At 37.8% G+C, this 17,259-nt stretch overlaps 1 non-coding gene and 1 pseudogene across 1 annotated transcript; one reads left to right on the top strand and one right to left on the bottom strand.

The window, feature by feature from the left end:
• Positions 1-2,442: 2,442 nt before the first annotated feature.
• On the top strand, positions 2,443-14,543 carry LOC145516635 (placental prolactin-related protein 3-like; annotated as a pseudogene).
• LOC145519262 (U6 spliceosomal RNA) lies at positions 7,108-7,209 on the bottom strand. The gene has a single exon (XR_014063678.1). It is a non-coding gene; the product is annotated as a U6 spliceosomal RNA (small nuclear RNA).
• Positions 14,544-17,259: the final 2,716 nt, after the last annotated feature.

The following is a 17,259-nucleotide window of genomic DNA, read 5'->3' as shown; positions in this document are numbered from 1 at the left end:
ATTAGAGTGGTAATATTCACATATCTGAGGTTGTGGGTATTTCTCCCAGCAATTTTGATTCCAGCTTTTAGGACTCATCCAGTCCAGCATTTCGCATGACATGATCTGCATATAAGTTAAATCAGCAGGGTGACAATATACAGCCTTGATAGGCTCCTTCACTAAGTTTGAACAAGTTTAAGGTTCCTTGTGTGCTTCTAACTGTTGCTTTTTGAGCTGCATACAAATTTCTCAGAAGACTGGTAAGGTTGGTCTGGTATTCCCATCTCCTTAAGAATTTTCCACTTTGTTATGATCCACAGATTGTTGAGATCAATGAAGGAGATGTTTTTCTGGAATCCCCTTGCTTCCTCTATGTTCCAGCAAATGGTGGCAATTTGATCTCTGGTTCCTCTTCCTTTTCTAAACCCAGCTTGAACATCTGGAAGTTCTGGTTTCACATAACGCTGGAGCATAGCCTGGAGGAATTGAGCATAACCTTACTAGCATGGGAGATGAGTGCAACTGTTCAGTGGCTTGAACATTCTTTAGTACTGCCCTTCTTGGGAAATGGGATGAGGGTTTACCTCTTCCAGTCCTCTGGCCACTATTGACTTTTCCAAATTTTCTGATATATTGTGTGGAGCACTTTAATAGCATCATCTTTTAGGATTTTAAATAGCTTTGCTGGAATTCTATCATGTTCATTAGCTTTATGGGCAGCAGTGTTCTTAAGACCTACTTGACTTCACATTCTAGAATGACTGGCTCTGAGTGAGAAATTACATCATTGTGATTATCTGGGTCATTAAGAAATTTTTTTGTATAGTTCTTCTGTGTAATTCTTCCATGTCTTCTTGGTCTATTCTGCTGTATTAAATCACAAAACACCAAAGAGTCAAACTGATCCTAAGTAAGAAGAACAAAGTGCAAGGGTAGGGTTGCTGATTTCAAACTGTATTAGAAAGCCATAGTACACAAAACAGAATGATTTTCCTGTGGCATGAAAACAGACACATAGATCAACAGAGCACACCAGAGAAGCTAGAAAGAAACGCACACCCATATATTGTCGGTGAGCTTATGAAAAAGGAGTCAAGAATATCCAGCGGGGAAAGGACAAGCTTTTCAAAAATGGTACTGGGAAAACTGGGTAGCCCTATTAAAAAATGAAACTGGACCTCTATCTTTTACCATACCCAAAAATCAACTAAAAATGGATTAAAAAGTTGAACATAAGGCTTTAAGCGATTAACCCCCTAGAACAAAACATGAAAGTAATCATCTTGCCATCGGTGTTTGCAATGAGTTTTTGGGTTTCACAACAAAAGCAAAGGCAACAACTGCAAAAACAAACAAGTGGGACCACATCAAACTCCAAACAAAGGAGCATCAACAAAATCAATGTCAACTTACAGATTGACAGAAGATATTTCCAAGTCATATATTTGATTAGGGCTTAATATCCAAAAATACACGAGACATAGAACTCAAGGTCAAAAAATCCCAAATATCCAAATTTTTCATGGAGCATAAGAAAAGTAAGAGTTTCGATAAATCTGAAGATTAGACTGTAGATGAGAGACAAGGCAAGGTTTTCCTTCTAGAACAAAGGCTTGTGCCTTCCTGTCATTACTTTCTTCATCTGCACTCACTTGTTTGACAATTACAATACACAGTGTACATTCTTCAGTCAATAGCAATCCCTCACAGTGAGCTATAATTAGTACTAAGAACAGCCCCACTGGGGGGAAAAAACACTTATATTTGCATACTTACTAAGGAGGTGTATCAAAAGAAAGGGAATTTCCAGAGTTTACCACTCCATTGTTTTCTATATTTCATTTCAAAATTGAGCCACCTAGTAAGGAAAATGAGTTAAGAGACCTCAATAATATATACATAGAAAATGAGTTTTAAATGGAAGTATTATTGGATTATAATTTGAGGGTAACTTATTACTACTGTTGTACATGTTGTCCTTTGATTCCCTACTGTATGACATTAATAATTTACTATAAATATTAATACCAACATAGGGACACATACTAGTAAAGTTATAGTCAATAGAGAAAGACATAGAATATTTTAGGCAACAAGTGAAAGTATGGGAAGTCAGCAATGGTAGTAAAGTCAAGGGCAGTATTGCCTTGAGAGGAAAGAATGTTCTCAAAATTTCTTGAAACACCAAGAAGGAGCCAGATGTGAGGAATTAGCTTAATTTGTAAACCAGAAACGCTACCAGAAGAAATTTAAATTCATAAAAATATTATGATGCTAACAACCAAATTTAGACAGAGAATAGGGTAGGGTAGGGTATAGAGACATTCAACATTCTCCATTGCTTAGTGCATAGGCGCTCAAGGACCACCCTCACTGAAGTCTTTTTCTGTTGCTTAACCTACAGGTACCAGCATGGAGAAAGAGATGGCTCTACTCCACAGGCAGTTGAACCCTACTTTTATGGCCTCGAGGCTTTCCTTAAGAAGCATTCCATGCAGCAGATTTCCTCCATCCCATTTAGGGTGACTCCCCACGGTCAACAGGAGTCCTCACCCTGGGATCATTCCGCAATCCCCATGGCTCCAGCTTCCAGCTTCCGTGGACACCAGTGGACTTACAACCCTGTCCGAGGTATGAAAGGCTGCAGCATGGTTTGTCTATGTGGTTCTCACTCCGCTCGGATTGTCACAGATCAGTTAGTTCACTCCCCAACAGCTTCAAATGACTCTCCCCGTCCTCCCCGTCCCAGTGGACGGCCCTGGATGGGGGATCTGTCCCCTGCGCTTCAGCTCCCTCACCCCCAGGTGCAGGCTGGTCCCACTGGCTCTCCTCCTTCTTTCCCCTTCCTCCTTGTCCCTTCTTCCCTTTGTCCTACCAGTTCTGTATGGATCCGGATATTCCTTCTCAGTAGTCAGGGAGCCCTTCCGGTATTCACCTGGTCTTCTGTGAGAACTGCTGTATCTTTAGACGTTCTTGATGCATCGGTGGAGAGAAGTGTACCCCACTTCCACCTACCCCTCCATCATCTTGTCCACCCCATTTTGTGCATGTATTACAAACGAGTTTCCCTTTCTATTAAGTAACATTGCCATCACCACCCATGTTTAACTTTAGCTTTTTGAGGAGAACACAGGTAAGTTCCACTCTCTTCAGTTCAGTCAGTCATTCGGTCTTGTCCGACTCTTTGCGACCTAATGGACTGCAGCAAGCCAGGCTTCCCTGCCCATCCCCGACTCCCAGAGCTTACTCAAACTCATGTCCTTCCAGTTGGTGATGCCACTCAATGATGTCCACTCTCTCAGACAATTTCAAATATACAGCACAATCTTATTAGTTACAGTAGCCATGCTACACATTAGATCCTCAGCTCAGTTCAGTTGCTCAGTCATGTCCGGCTCTTTGTGACCCCATGGACTGAGGCAACACAGGCTTCCCTATCCATTACCAACTCCCAGAGCTTGCTCAAATTCATGATTAGATCTTGTGATTTGATCATGAAGCTCAAATATTAGATCCTCAGACGTTATTAATTTTTTATACATGAAAATGTGTAACCTTTAAAAATCTCTCCCTATTTGTCCTACCCTCCAATCTTTGGCAATCATTTTTCTACTCTGAGTTCCATCTTTTTTTTTTTTTATTTGAGATTCCTTATAATTGAGATCATATGGTATTTGTCTTTCTCTGACTTAGTTTACTTAGCGTAATGCCCTCCAGTTTCATCCATGGTGCCACAAATGGAAGGATTTCTTTCTTTTTCTAATGGCTAAATAATATTTACCTATATATGTCACATCACATTGTTTTAATCCATTCACCTACCTGTTGAAAGATACTCAGGTTGTTGCTATCCCAAGGCCACTGTGAATAATACTGTAACCAACATGGGAATACAGGTCCTTCTTTGAGACAATGATTTCATTTCCTTTGACTATATATCCTGAAATGGGATATTGGATCACATAACCTTTCTCTTTTAATTTCTTGAGGAACAGCCACAGTATTTTTCCATGGGAGTTGCACCAGTATACATCCCTACCAACAGTGCATAAGCACTCCTTTTTCTCCACATCCTCAATAACATTTGTCATTTCTTACATTTTTGGTACTAGCCTTTCAAACAGGTATGAGGTGATCACTCTTGTGCTTTTGATCTGCATTTCCTTTGATTATTAGCAATGCTGAACATCTTGTCATATATCTCTTGATCATCTATATGTCATATTTGTGGGAAAATGTCTTTCTTTAAAGAGGTAGCATACATTATGTTTACTATATTCCAATATACGAAACTCAGTTGCCTACCTATATACCAACAATGAACTACCAGAAAGTGGAATAAAGAAAACAATCCATTTACTAATGCATCAAAAAAAGATAAAACACTGAGAAATAAACTTAAGCAAGGTGTTGGAAGATTTTATACAAAACCTTTAACACAGTGATATGAGAAATTTAAGAAGAGTTAAAGATATGTGGTTAGGTGGTCTATTCCATGTGTTTCTTGAGGTAGGATTTGTATTGCTATAAACTTCCCTCTTAGAACTTTTGTTGCATCCTATAGGTTTTAGATCATCATGTTTTCATTGTTTTTTGTTTCTAGGAATGTTTTGATTTCCCTTATTTCTTCAGTAACCTGTTCATTATTTCAAAATATGTTGTTTAATCTTCATATGTTTGTGTTCCTTAATGTTTTTCTTTTCCTATAATCGATATCTAGTCTCATAGTGTTGTGGTCAGAGAAAATGCTTGATGTAATTTCAATTTCCTTACATTTACTGAGGTTTTATTTGTGACCCAAGATTAGGAAAATATTCCATGTGCACTTGAAAAAAAATTGTATTCTTCTGCATTTGGATGGAATGTGCTAAAATATCAATTAAGTCTATTTCCTCTAACATTTCCTTTAAGGCTTTTGTTTCCTTATTAATTTTCTGTTTTGATGATCTGTCCTCTGGTATAGGTGTGGTGTTAACATGCTCTACTATTATTGTGTTACTGTCAATTTTTCCTTATATATCAGTTAGTGTTTACCTTATGTATCGAGGTCCTCCTATGTTGGGTACATAAATATTTAAAATTGTTGTGTCTTTTTCTTGGACTGATCCCTTGATCATTTGGTAGTGTCCTTCTTTATCTCTTATAATAGTTTTTATTTTAAGGTCTATTTTTTCTGATATGAGAATTGCCATTCTGGCTTTCTTTTGATTTCCATTTGCATGGAATATCTTTTTCCATCGTCTAATTTTCTGTCTGTATGTGTCTCTAAAACTAAGTCTCTTGTAGACACCATATATATGGGTCTTGTTTTGATATCCATTCAGCCCGTCTGTGTCTTTTGGTAAGAATGGGAGAAGATAATAGCAAATAAAACCACTGACAATGGATTGCTTTCCAAAATACAAGCAGCTCAAATAACTCAGTCATCAAGAGCAAAGACAAGAGCTGCAAAAATAATCTAGCGAGACCACATCAAACTCAAAACCTTCTGCATAGTAAAAGAAGTCATCAGTGAAATGGCAACCAATGGAATGAAAAAAAAATTGCAAATCACATATTTGGTAAGAGATTCATATCCAAGTATATATAACAGACTCATGCAACTCAGTAGGAAAAGAAATCAAACAACCCAAATTATTAAGAGGGAAAGATGAGTAAATGTTTTGAAAAATCTTATGATTAGACTGTAGATGACAGACACTGTAAGGTTTTCCTTCCAGAAAAAGCCTGTGTCTTCCTGGCATTTCTTTTTTTATCTCCAATTACCTTTTTGGTGATTGCAGTTCACAGTATACATCCTTTATTCAATAGCCATCACCCTACACTGAGCTATATGTAGTAAGAATAGCCCTACTAAGTATAAAAAAACTAATAATTACAACTTAATCTTGAGGCATCTAAAATCCAAGGTGATTTTCAGAATTTTCCACTCTATTGTTTTCTACATTCTATTTCAAAATTGGAACACCAAGTAAGGAAAAATGAGTAGGGGACCTCAATAATATATGGATAGAAATACATTTAAAATTGGAAGCAATACAGGATTATAATTTGGGAGATTTTATTTTTACTAATACTATTGTAAATTTATTCCCTTTAATTCTCAGATACACTAGGTTGATATTTATTTAAAGTAGTAATACCAACATAGAGACACATAGTACTCAAGTTATAGTAGATTGAGAAAGACAAAGCTTATGAGGCAGGAAGTGAAATCACAGAAAATTAGCAATGGTATCAACACAAGGGGCAGTATTGCCTAGAAAGAAAGCAGAGTTCTCTAATTTTTTGGAGACAACACGAACAAGCCAGATGTGAGCCAACCAGCTTAAGCTGTCTACCAGAACCTGCACCAGAAGGAAAATGAAGTTCATAAAAATATGCTGATGCTAAAAGCCAAAATCCAGACAGTAAGAGATTAGGGTAGGGTTTATGGAGGTACTGAAAACTACTCAGAGAGATAGACAAGGAGGCAAATACACTAATGAACATCAGAAAAATCAAAGCATAAAAGGGTCTGAAAAATAAATCGTAAAGAGACTTGGTAGTCTGATCAAAGAATAAGAGAATCAATAGAAAACCAAAATATTAAGACTTGTGCACATGATATAACCAGAGAATGGTCAGGAGAGAAAATTTTGGGCTTAGTTGGCCAGTGAACAGATGCCTCCAGCATCAGGATCAAAAACCCTGGGCAGGACTCTTGACTGTGTGCTTCTGGAAACAGCCTCAGTTTCAGAGTTCGGGCACTATACCACCTAAAAGCGAACACAGACAAGGATTATAGCTTGTTTAGGACATTGAATCACAGACAATAGTGTTTGTTAGTTTATTTTTCTCTCAATTATACAGTTAGTGAATCACTAACCAATGATAAGTGACACCATCAGTTTCCAGACAGATCCTCCTTAGTCGTACAATGGATATCTGAACCTGTCATATGATCCCAATAACAGTTTTAATAACTAAATTTATGGATGTTTAATTGAAGGGTAATTGCTTTACAATACTGTACTGCTTTTGGACAAACATCAACATGAATCAGCCGTAGGTATACCTATGTCCCCTCGCTCTTGAACCTCCTTCCCACTTTCCTTCCCATCCCAACCCTCGAAGTTGTTACAGAAAAATATGGAAGGCTTCACAAATTTGTGTGTTATCCTTGGGCAGGGGCCATGCTAATCTTCTCAGTATTATTCCAATTCCAATTTTTAAATATATGTACTACCAAAGCAAACACATAAATAACATTTTAACAGAAGAAAAAATCATATAGTTAATCATCTACCAAGAAATGATCAATTACATTACGAATTAGGGTATTCTGCTATATTTACTGCCTCTTATAAAATCAAATTTATAAGGTCCAATGTTCCATGTAGGAATTAAGCATATAATTATGCATGACACATGTATACATGCACAGAAATATATGCACACAAATATGTCTATGTTACACAAGCTATTATTCTCCTTGCCTGTCACAAGCTCTTTAGTTAATGAGAGAGATAGTCCCAAAATTCTCCAACTTATATGTCTTCTTTTTGAGAACCACTTCTTTTATTTTCATCACCTAATTTTAAATAGCCATTTTATTCTTAGATACCAGGCCCCTTTAAAGTAACTAAGGGCAGAGAAAACCTAGTAAATACTGATATCTTACCCTTCATTAAATTACCACTCTTCTGGTAAATTGGAAAAGGAATCAGGTTCAGATCTTGTTCAGGAGGATAAAATCTCTACTTCATCAGTTCTCTTGTCCAAACTCAATTCTTGCTAACTTCAGTCTTAAATTCTGCTTACTACAAAGGATGGACAGAAAAAGTAATATTAAAACCATGCTTGCAAGAGTCTTTGATTTTATGCTTCTGTTGGCCAAAGGTAGGGCCAGGAATAATTTCTGAAAAATTACAATACATCATGGTAGCATGAAGGTCTAGTTCTACTATTAAAGTAAAAATGGTTTGGAGATGGTTCAAAAACTAAGCCTCATGAGTTGTCAGGATGTACTCCTGACCAGACAGATAAATTTTTTCCCTAAAAAGTCAAAGTCAGGAAAGGGCAGTCTTTGTTTGCAGAGCCAATGAGGTTGCCTTGGGTGCCGACAGGGATATATTATTTGGAGATTTATTTGCTATTTTCTTGAGGAAACAAATGTAATGAGGAAGATTAAAGATACATAAAAGTAGAAGAGCTGTCAAGGTGCCTAGAAGAAAGGCTAGCCTGGAGAACCAGGCCCCGACACTGAAAATTGTAAGGCTTAAGCAGTGAGTGTTTTCTAGACAGAGCAGAACAAGTGGATAAAACCAATGTTCTAGGGTCACTGCGGTATTTCAGCCAAAGACAAAATATTTTTCTCTGCAAGTAGAGTCATCACAGATCCTAATGTGGTCCTGATTACCCACATGCAGACCGAGAGCTCACAGGCATGTGTGATGTGACATCAGGAAGTGAACAGATGACTGTATTTTTGCCTAGTCACCTCCATCTGCTAATAATGGGACCTGGGGAAAATTACTTGCCCTCTCCAAGTCATCCCATCTTCACTAACAGAACTCTATGATCATAGTGAAGATTAAGGCTATCTCACAGGGTTACTATGAAACAAAAATTTTAAAATGTTTTAAAGCTTCCGGGAAAGTATAAAAGACACGCTTGTGGTTACTAAAGTGATTTAGCAGATCCAAGGTACAGTACCCTTTTTCTGTTAGTAGTCTCTTTGTTCTAAACAGTAGTGATCAGTCAGTCATGTGTTTACTCTTACCCCAGTGTGATGGTAAACCACACAGATCAGCTGTACACTTCTTGTCATTTCAGTGTCTAAAATTCAAGCATTAGTCAATGTAGAGTGAAAAAATTATGGACTCCTAGATGGCCTCACTGCTCAGAGTCAGCACAGTCCCAACATGAAACTGTCTTAAAAGACTGGCCTAAACACTCTGGCTCAGAATTAAGTTTCAAATGTTTGCCGAGCACAGAAGTACTTCTGGGATCAATACAAAAATGCAGGGAGTAACCTACTTCTCCAACCATCTATCTGTGCAAATATCATCATCGATCTCAATTAACACAGAAGGCGCTGCTTCTTCCCCACCCCAGCTACTATAGCACCAACTCCTGCTCAGAGCAACAGGGAAAGAGAAGGCTTCCCTCCACAGGGTGGATTTGATAACCTCAGATGACTAGCTCATCTCAGAATGGCTCATGTTTTTATTTAAGCAGGGTCCTGCCTGCTCCTGCTGCTGGTCATGTCAAATGCGCTCTTGTGCCATGGCAACGTATGCCCGTCCTGCTGTCCTGACGTGTTTGATATCCCCCTGAGATCCCTTACAGCCCTGTTTATGGATGCCTCCAATCTGTCACACGACATCTATAACCGTTCCTTGAAAATGTTCAGTGAGTTTGTAAGTACTGTGGTGGTGGCGGTTTAGTTGCTAAGTTGTGTCTGACACTTGCGACCCCATGGCCTGTAGCCCGCCAGGCCCCAGAAGGAATTTTCACGTATGTGACTGGGTTATACTATCCTTTAAACAAGAAGGCTGCAACAGCCAAACTTCAAATAACACACTCTCCAGGTCAAAGAAGTCGTCAGCTCATAAGATGTGGAAATGGAAGAAAGGACCAGTTTTGTGGCATCTCAATGATTCTTAAGAAGTGCAATAAGTATTTCAATTTCCTTTCCTTCATTTTCTTTTTTAAATTTCCAAAATAAATGATTTTGTATTTATCAGCTAGGAATGCCATAAATGAATACAATAGACTCAGTAGAATAAACAACAAATTTATTTCCTCCCAGTTCTGGGGGCTAGAAGTCGCAGATCAGGGTGCCAGCAAGGTCATGTTCTGGTAAGAATTCTTTCTTCCCAGGCTGGCTTCTCCGTGTGTCCTCACACAGGGTGGGGGGTGCGAAGAGAGACAGAGGAAAACACACAGAGACAAAAGAGAAAATTCTCTGGTGTTTCGCTTCATGAAGACATTAAACCTATTGGATCAGTGTTCCACCCTAAGAGCTCCTTTAACCTTAATGGGCTTCACAGGTGGCTCAGATGGTAAAGAATCGGCCTGCAATGTGAGAGACCTGGGTTCTGTCCCTGGGTCTGAAAGATTCCTCAGAGAAGGGAACAGCCAGCCACTCCAGTATTCTTGTCTGAGAAATCCCATGGACACAAGTCTGGTGGGCTACAGTCCATGGGGTTCCAAAAAGTCGGCACCCTTTCCAAAACACCTCTTTGGCAGTTAGGGCTCTAGCACATGAATTTGAAGAACACACATTCAGTCCATGATACTAACTGACATAAAGCACTTTTAGGTGGGATTGGGGAAAAGGAAGCATGTTGATTTTCTGGTCCTTCAGTGTCTCTCTGGGCTTCCTTCTCCAGGCTCAGAGTAAATAGCCAATAAATGAGAACTGCTCTGCAGTGAACTGGGTGGATGGAACATGTTAAACAAAGCTGAATCCCGGTCAGAAAAACGAATAATGATAGTTTTTTTTTAAAGCTACAAATTATTTTTTTAAGATTTGCAGTGAATAGAGTGAATTTATTAATCTTTTTAATCTTTTTAATCTTTTTAATCTAAAAAAGAAGATTAGCAGTGAATATACCTATTCACTGCAAATAGGTTTAGAGCTACAGTAGAAGGGGAGTTTACAATTGGAAACAATTATTCTCTTTCTGATGAAGGTATTTGAAAGTTGTATGTTAATTCTTTTAGGTCAATCAAGGAGCACACAGTAGAGCAGACAACTAATAAAAAGCGGTTCTAAAGTTTTCTATTAAATTCACGGGGTTCTTTTTACTCACTAGCTTTTGTTTCATCCTCCGTTTTTGACTGTCCATTTTTCTCCAACTCTCCCAAGTATTCTCTTTAAATGTTCAATACTTTCACTAAAGATTAGGTTTTCTCTATCAATGTATTGGCTAGATTTTTCTACTCTTACTATTCTCAGTCCATTGCTTAGTATTTCATATAACTTTATTCCATGTTTTTCTGACATATCATTTTGTCGCCATAAACAACATTGTATTCTGCACCTGGGATGAACACTAAGCCTTTTGGTGTGCAGATTCAGGGATAAGTCAGAGTCATAACTGTACAACTCCTTATAAGGGAATATATTGGCTCTAACGCACAGTAAGCAAGAGATGAAATGGTTAAATATAGGTGCATGCATGCATTCTAAGTCACTTCATTTGTGTCCAACTCTTTGCAACCCTACTGACTGTAGCCCCAAAGTCTCCTCTGTCGATAGGATTTTCCAGGCAAGAATACTGGAGTATGCTGCTGTACCCTCTTGCAAGGGATGCTCCTCACCTAGGGATCAAACCTGAGTCTTCTTATATCTCCTGCATTGGCAGGAATGTTCTTTACCACTGCCATCTTCTGGGAAGCACCAAATATTGGTACATATGTACTATGTTTGGTTCAAATACTAAAAAATAATAGAAAAAAAGATAATAATAGAACAGAGAAGGGAAAAGTTTGAACTTAGAAACGTTAGATGTAAAATCATTTTTATGGAGACAATGTAGAGAAAAAGTAGGAAAAGAATGACTTTCAAATTTTGTGATGTGCCCTCCCCCCGCATTAAACATTTACACGTCTATCAAACATGTTAATATTCCTGTAATGGGTTCATCTACCGAATGGCCAACAACCCTAACTAATTGCCTGATCATTTTCAGAATAAACAGTATGCCCAGGGCAAACCTTACCATATCAATGCCAGCAACAGCTGCCACACCAATTCCCTCCGTCTTCCTGAAAAAATAGAACAAGCCAAAAAGATGAACGTGAGTCTTTCATCTGGTTTTTCTCTGGATCAAATGAGACAGTATATATGTTACCAGGCTTCAGATTATTAGAGGTAATGGTACTGTACATGTGGAAAAAGGTGGAGGAACCATAAGCAATTGAAGAGAAATTATATTATGCAGTTGATAAAGCATGAGTGAAATCAAGGGATGACTAAAGATCTGTAGTAGCAAAATAAATAACAGATCAATAAATTGTCCATGCAGACGACTTTAGTTCAACCAATGTATTAGACACAGGATTGCAGCTACTATACTGTATGAAAACAGGAAATGAATGGGAATGTCCATGTGTAAAATATAAGATTGCAAAACTCATGAATATGTAAGAAATACACCCCAGTTTGGAGTACTCCCTGTTACTAGTGACTCCTACAAGGGAGCCCTATACTGCACCACCCGAGCCACTGCATCTGCCTTTCAAGGCTCTCCTGATTCTGCTTCTACTTCTCTGACACCTCCTTCATTCGTCATTCTCAATGACTCCTCTGTTACCTTTTATTCTTAATTTGCAAGACTCCCCCACAGTGGCCTATAAAACATTGCTTTGCTTCTCATGGCCACAATGATTGCCTCTGTTCTGAGGACAACAGAGTTTACATATCAAGCCTCAATCATTTATGGCAGCTCCAAATTTTCATCATTATAATCTCTCCTTTCTGATTTCCTGCATTATCCTTCGTCCTAACATTATTTAAAATATTTTCACATGTATCCCCCCTTAAACTACTATCTTCTCTCTCTACAACTTTCTTAATGATACCAGCATTCTTTTCCTCTGTTAAGCTCATTAATAATGAGGATGATCAAGTAAAGGAAAAAGGTCAAAGAGGAGGAGGAGGAGGGATTTTTCAATAAGGTTAAATTTAAAGTGTATTGAGAGTTACTACATGGCCATACATTTTACTAAGCACTTTACATGCATTACTATATATAATCCTACTCAATTCTCTGTTCTTTACCACCTAAACAGTTCATAGCTATAAAGAAATCAAGCAGACAAATTAGAGATTTTCAGCTCCCGGGATTTTCATGCTGAATTCTAGTAGTAGTATTGAACTATTGGTGGGTGAAAACCCTCCATTGTGAATCCCACTGATGCTGTTACTAAAGATAACACTGTGCCATTTTGTGCCTGGACACATGTCAACCAAACAGACTGTTCTGATGTTAGCATGGGGGCTGGTATTGGGATCAACTGAGGAAAGCAAGCCTGTTTAGAAATGTCATGTCTTCTTCATTGCGTCTTTGTTGTAATATCATAAAACAAATTATTGCTCAAAAATCAATATGAATGATTCATCTGATTCATTAATATGAAAGAATCACTGGGTGACAATGATGTGGGCACAGGTAGAATTCCTCTTTCCTGGGTCAGCTGATACAGGCACATACTGACTTGCCATAAAATACTTAGATTTCTCTCACGCAAATATACAATCATAAAAGAACTCACTGACTAGGTGGTAAAATTTCAGAGGAAAAAGAAAATTCTTCATGTTATAAATTAGGACGCATCAGAAGATTTAGTTCCTAAAATAACCTAGATTTTTAATAATTCAGCGAAGTGTGAACATATAACTTACATTTTATACTTTTCCACTTTTACTACCTTCAAAAATCTTTGCATACACATAGGAATAACCAAAAGATTATTAGGTCAGCTGCTCTGAGCAAAGATCACATGTTACCAGAACCACTGAATTATGATTGTTTTAATGAGACTGTTTCTTATGGTTGCTTAGAATGAAGGCCTTAGTAACTGGATACTCATATTACTGTACTCCTGGAATAGTCCTCTGTATCATCTAGTCAACGAGCTGCAGAGAAGGAAAGAAATCTCAGATGCTATCCTATCAAGCGCCGTACAGAATGAGAATGATGTATACAATCTTCAAGAATTCATAGAAAGGCATTTCAGCCAGGTGAGCATCCTGCAGAGGGCTTTCTTGCTTTGTTCGTGAACGAAAGAGGTGACCCCTGTAATGCATAAGGAGTTTTGAAATATCTCATTTTTTAAGAAAAAGATGCATGACTTCTATATTCTAGATTGCTACTACATAAAGCAGGAAGCCTAGTTATTCATAGTGCTAGATTCTACTGCAACGGAATCAGAATTTCACTGCAAATTTTGGCATGTGCAGCCTTCCCTGCATTGCACACAGTTCCACCACAAGCTTGCCTCTTGCTGGGCACAAGTGGTTGAAATATTTTCAAGAGTAGGAAAACTAGAGAACAGAATTCCCAAGATCAGCATTTTCTTCAAAGTATCTGAGGATATCTGCTATTGAAGTTCCACTTGTCTTATTTCTCTGTTCTCCTCAAATCAAAGGATGAGAGTGGGAAGGAAGAAAAGAGAAAGCTAAAAGTAAACTTGAGTTATGCTTCTACTTTTTAGATTCCTAATACTTTTCTTATTGGCTGGCTCCAAAATACAAATCTAGAGAGTTTTATATTCGTACGTCTTCCCGAAATCTTAATTTGATAATTAGAAGGGACAAAGATAAGCAAATACTAATAAAATGCATAAGAATTCATTATGTTTTGGGTATTCAGGTTATCTTTCCAGTCGAGCGAAAGATCTCCATGGCTCGTATATTCTGGTCAGGACTCCACCCCCTGACGTCCAGCGATGAAGATAGGCGTCATTCTGAATTTTATACCCTGTTCTACTGCTTGAGCAGGGACACACGTAAAGTTGACATTTACATCAAGCTCATTTTATGTCGAATCAGCAATACGTGCTAAATCCACATTCATGCCATCCAGCTCTGAGATGGTCATAATGACCTATCCCATAGCAACCTTCTTTGAAATTTACAGCTTTCTAATGCCTGTTCTGTGAAATGGGTCCCCTCTTAAAAAAATAAACACAGACTCTGTAGAGATGTCAAAATCTAAGACGGCAATTTGTCAACATTTCTTATCTTCATTTAATAGAAAATCAAAAGAAAACCACCCCCTACAATTGAGAGAATGAAGTTCCTATTAAAATTAGTCACAAATAGCAGATGCTGGCATAACAAAGAATACTATTAAGAGATTACTTAAGGCTGCTATCCAAAAGTGTACACGCAATAAATGCTGCAGAGGGTGTGGAGAAAAGGGAACCCTCTTACACTGTAGGTGGAAATGCAAACTAGTGCAGCCACTATGGAGAACAGTGTGGAGATTCCTTAAAAACCTGGAAGTAGAACTGACATATGACCCAGCAATCCCACTTCTGGGCATACACACCAAGGAATCCAGAATTGAAAGAGACATGTGTATCCCATGTTCATCGCAGCACTGTTTATAAGTGCCAGGACATGGAAGCAACCTAGACGTCCAATCAGCAGAAGAATGGATAAGGAAGCTGTGGTACATATACACAATGGCTTATTACTCAGCCATTAAAAAGAATACATTTGAATCAGTTCTAATGAGGTGGATGAAACTAGAACCCATTATACAGAGTGAAGTAAGCCAGAAATAAAAACACCAATACAGTGTACTAACACATATATATGGAATTTAGAAAAATGGTAACAATAACGCTATATGAGAGACAGAAAAAGAGACCAGATGCATAGAACAGTCTTTTGGACTCTGTGGGAGAAGGGGAGAGTGAGATGGTCTGAGAGAATAGCATTGAAACATGTATATTATCATATGTGAGACAGATCACCAGTCCAGGTTCGATGCATGAGACAAGTCCTCAGGGCTGGTGCAATGGGATGACCCAGAGGGATGGGATGGGGAGGGAGGTGTGATGGGGGTTTAGGATGGGGAACACATGTAAACTCATGGCTGATTTATGTCAATGTATGGCAAAAACCACTACTATATTGTAAAGTAATTAGCCTCCAACTAAAATAAATAAATTAAAAAAAAAAACCCACAGACACATGTCTTAACCTTGTAACATTAAAGGCAGAATAGCTTATTTACAATAGCTAATCAAAACCACAAACTTTTGAAACCTCTTGGCCTGCCCAGTACTCTGCTATTGGTCATTTAACCAATTGATCATTGACTTAATTCCTCCTTGACTCAGAAACTCTTATAAGGGCTTAGTTTACATCAGTAAAGAAAGCAGGCAGACACTTATCCTCATGGAACTGATATTCTAGCTGGGGGAAGACAGATAATCTGCAATAAACATGAATCCAAGTACATTATATGGTATGTTAACAGGGGATCTGTACTATGGGAAAAGAAATAGTAAAGCAGAGGACGGGGTTTAGGGAATAAAGGTGAAGGAAGGGAGGTGATTTAAAGAAAAAGAACTTAGAACACACTGAGGGGAGCAAACATGCTTTCTTGCATTCAAGAGTCAAGTTTTCCGGTGTCCACTCAGGTCTCTTGGTCTTCTACCCAACTTCAAAAATGTTTTCATCTCTGAGACTCTATGCAAACTCATGCAAACATGGATGTTCTGAACATTCTGCCTCTCTTCAGTTGAACTGGTTTCATAAATAATTCTTGATAAACTTCCCCAAATTAAGTAACATTTTATGCAGCAAATTTTGATAATTTTCTCTTTCCTGAAGAAGTAATCTCCAAATCCTTTTCCATTTTACAACACAGTGTCAGTGACCTATTCATATTATGTGAAAATATGATATACACATTGCTATTCTAATATATTATGACATTTAAAAAATATATACAAAATATAAACTAAATGAGAGTAAGATAAAAATACATGGAAATGCTAACATTTTCTTCCCCAGGGGATGAGGACACTCATTTTTATGGCCACTTGACTAATGGATTCTGATTGTACACACATAATTATCTCAGTAACTTAACGATCATAATAATGTAATTTCTTTTATATAGCTTCAACAAAGTTCTAGGAATACCACAAGGGGCCAAGAATAAAATTATATGTGAATAACTCTCTTCATATGCATATATAAAATTTTGTGAGCTCAATTAAGTAATCATCTTTAGTTCTTTTGTTATTCCATCAATTCATCTACTGGTAAATAATCCACACTCTATAATAGATTTCTTTTTTCTAGGGTTAAAATCTCAAGTCATAATAAAAGCAGAGCAATGGCCTAGAAGAATAAATAAAATGTCGTATGGATATCATTATATACATTCATTTGTAAAGAAAATTAATGAAAAAGTACAGAAGAATTACATTTTGCTGAAACATAAAGTGTACTCACTTGGAGCTGAATATACACATCACCTAGAAAAAATACTTTCTCAGCTTCTACTGACTTCTAAAGAAAAGGACTGCATGACATTCATCTCCAGCCTACTGTGGACTCCTTTCCACTTTCCTCCTCAACTTCCCTCCATGAAATCTCTGTCCTAGGTTACAAAACACACCTTGGGCTTCTGGTTCAGACAAGATGGCCTTGACCTCTTTGTGCACACTCCTCTGTTTGTTCTGGAAATAAGAAGAGACCACTAAAGGAGACCTTTTATAGTTGGCAAGAAGAAGGTGAACTAGATTAGGGCCTGA

The sequence above is a fragment of the Giraffa tippelskirchi genome, chromosome 8, assembly GCF_054371585.1.
Source record: "Giraffa tippelskirchi isolate mGirTip1 chromosome 8, T2T-mGirTip1v1.2.pri, whole genome shotgun sequence".
In the NCBI taxonomy this organism is placed as follows: domain Eukaryota; kingdom Metazoa; phylum Chordata; class Mammalia; order Artiodactyla; family Giraffidae; genus Giraffa; species Giraffa tippelskirchi.
Note: the sequence above shows the minus strand (reverse complement) of the source record. Positions and strands in the feature narration are given on the sequence as shown.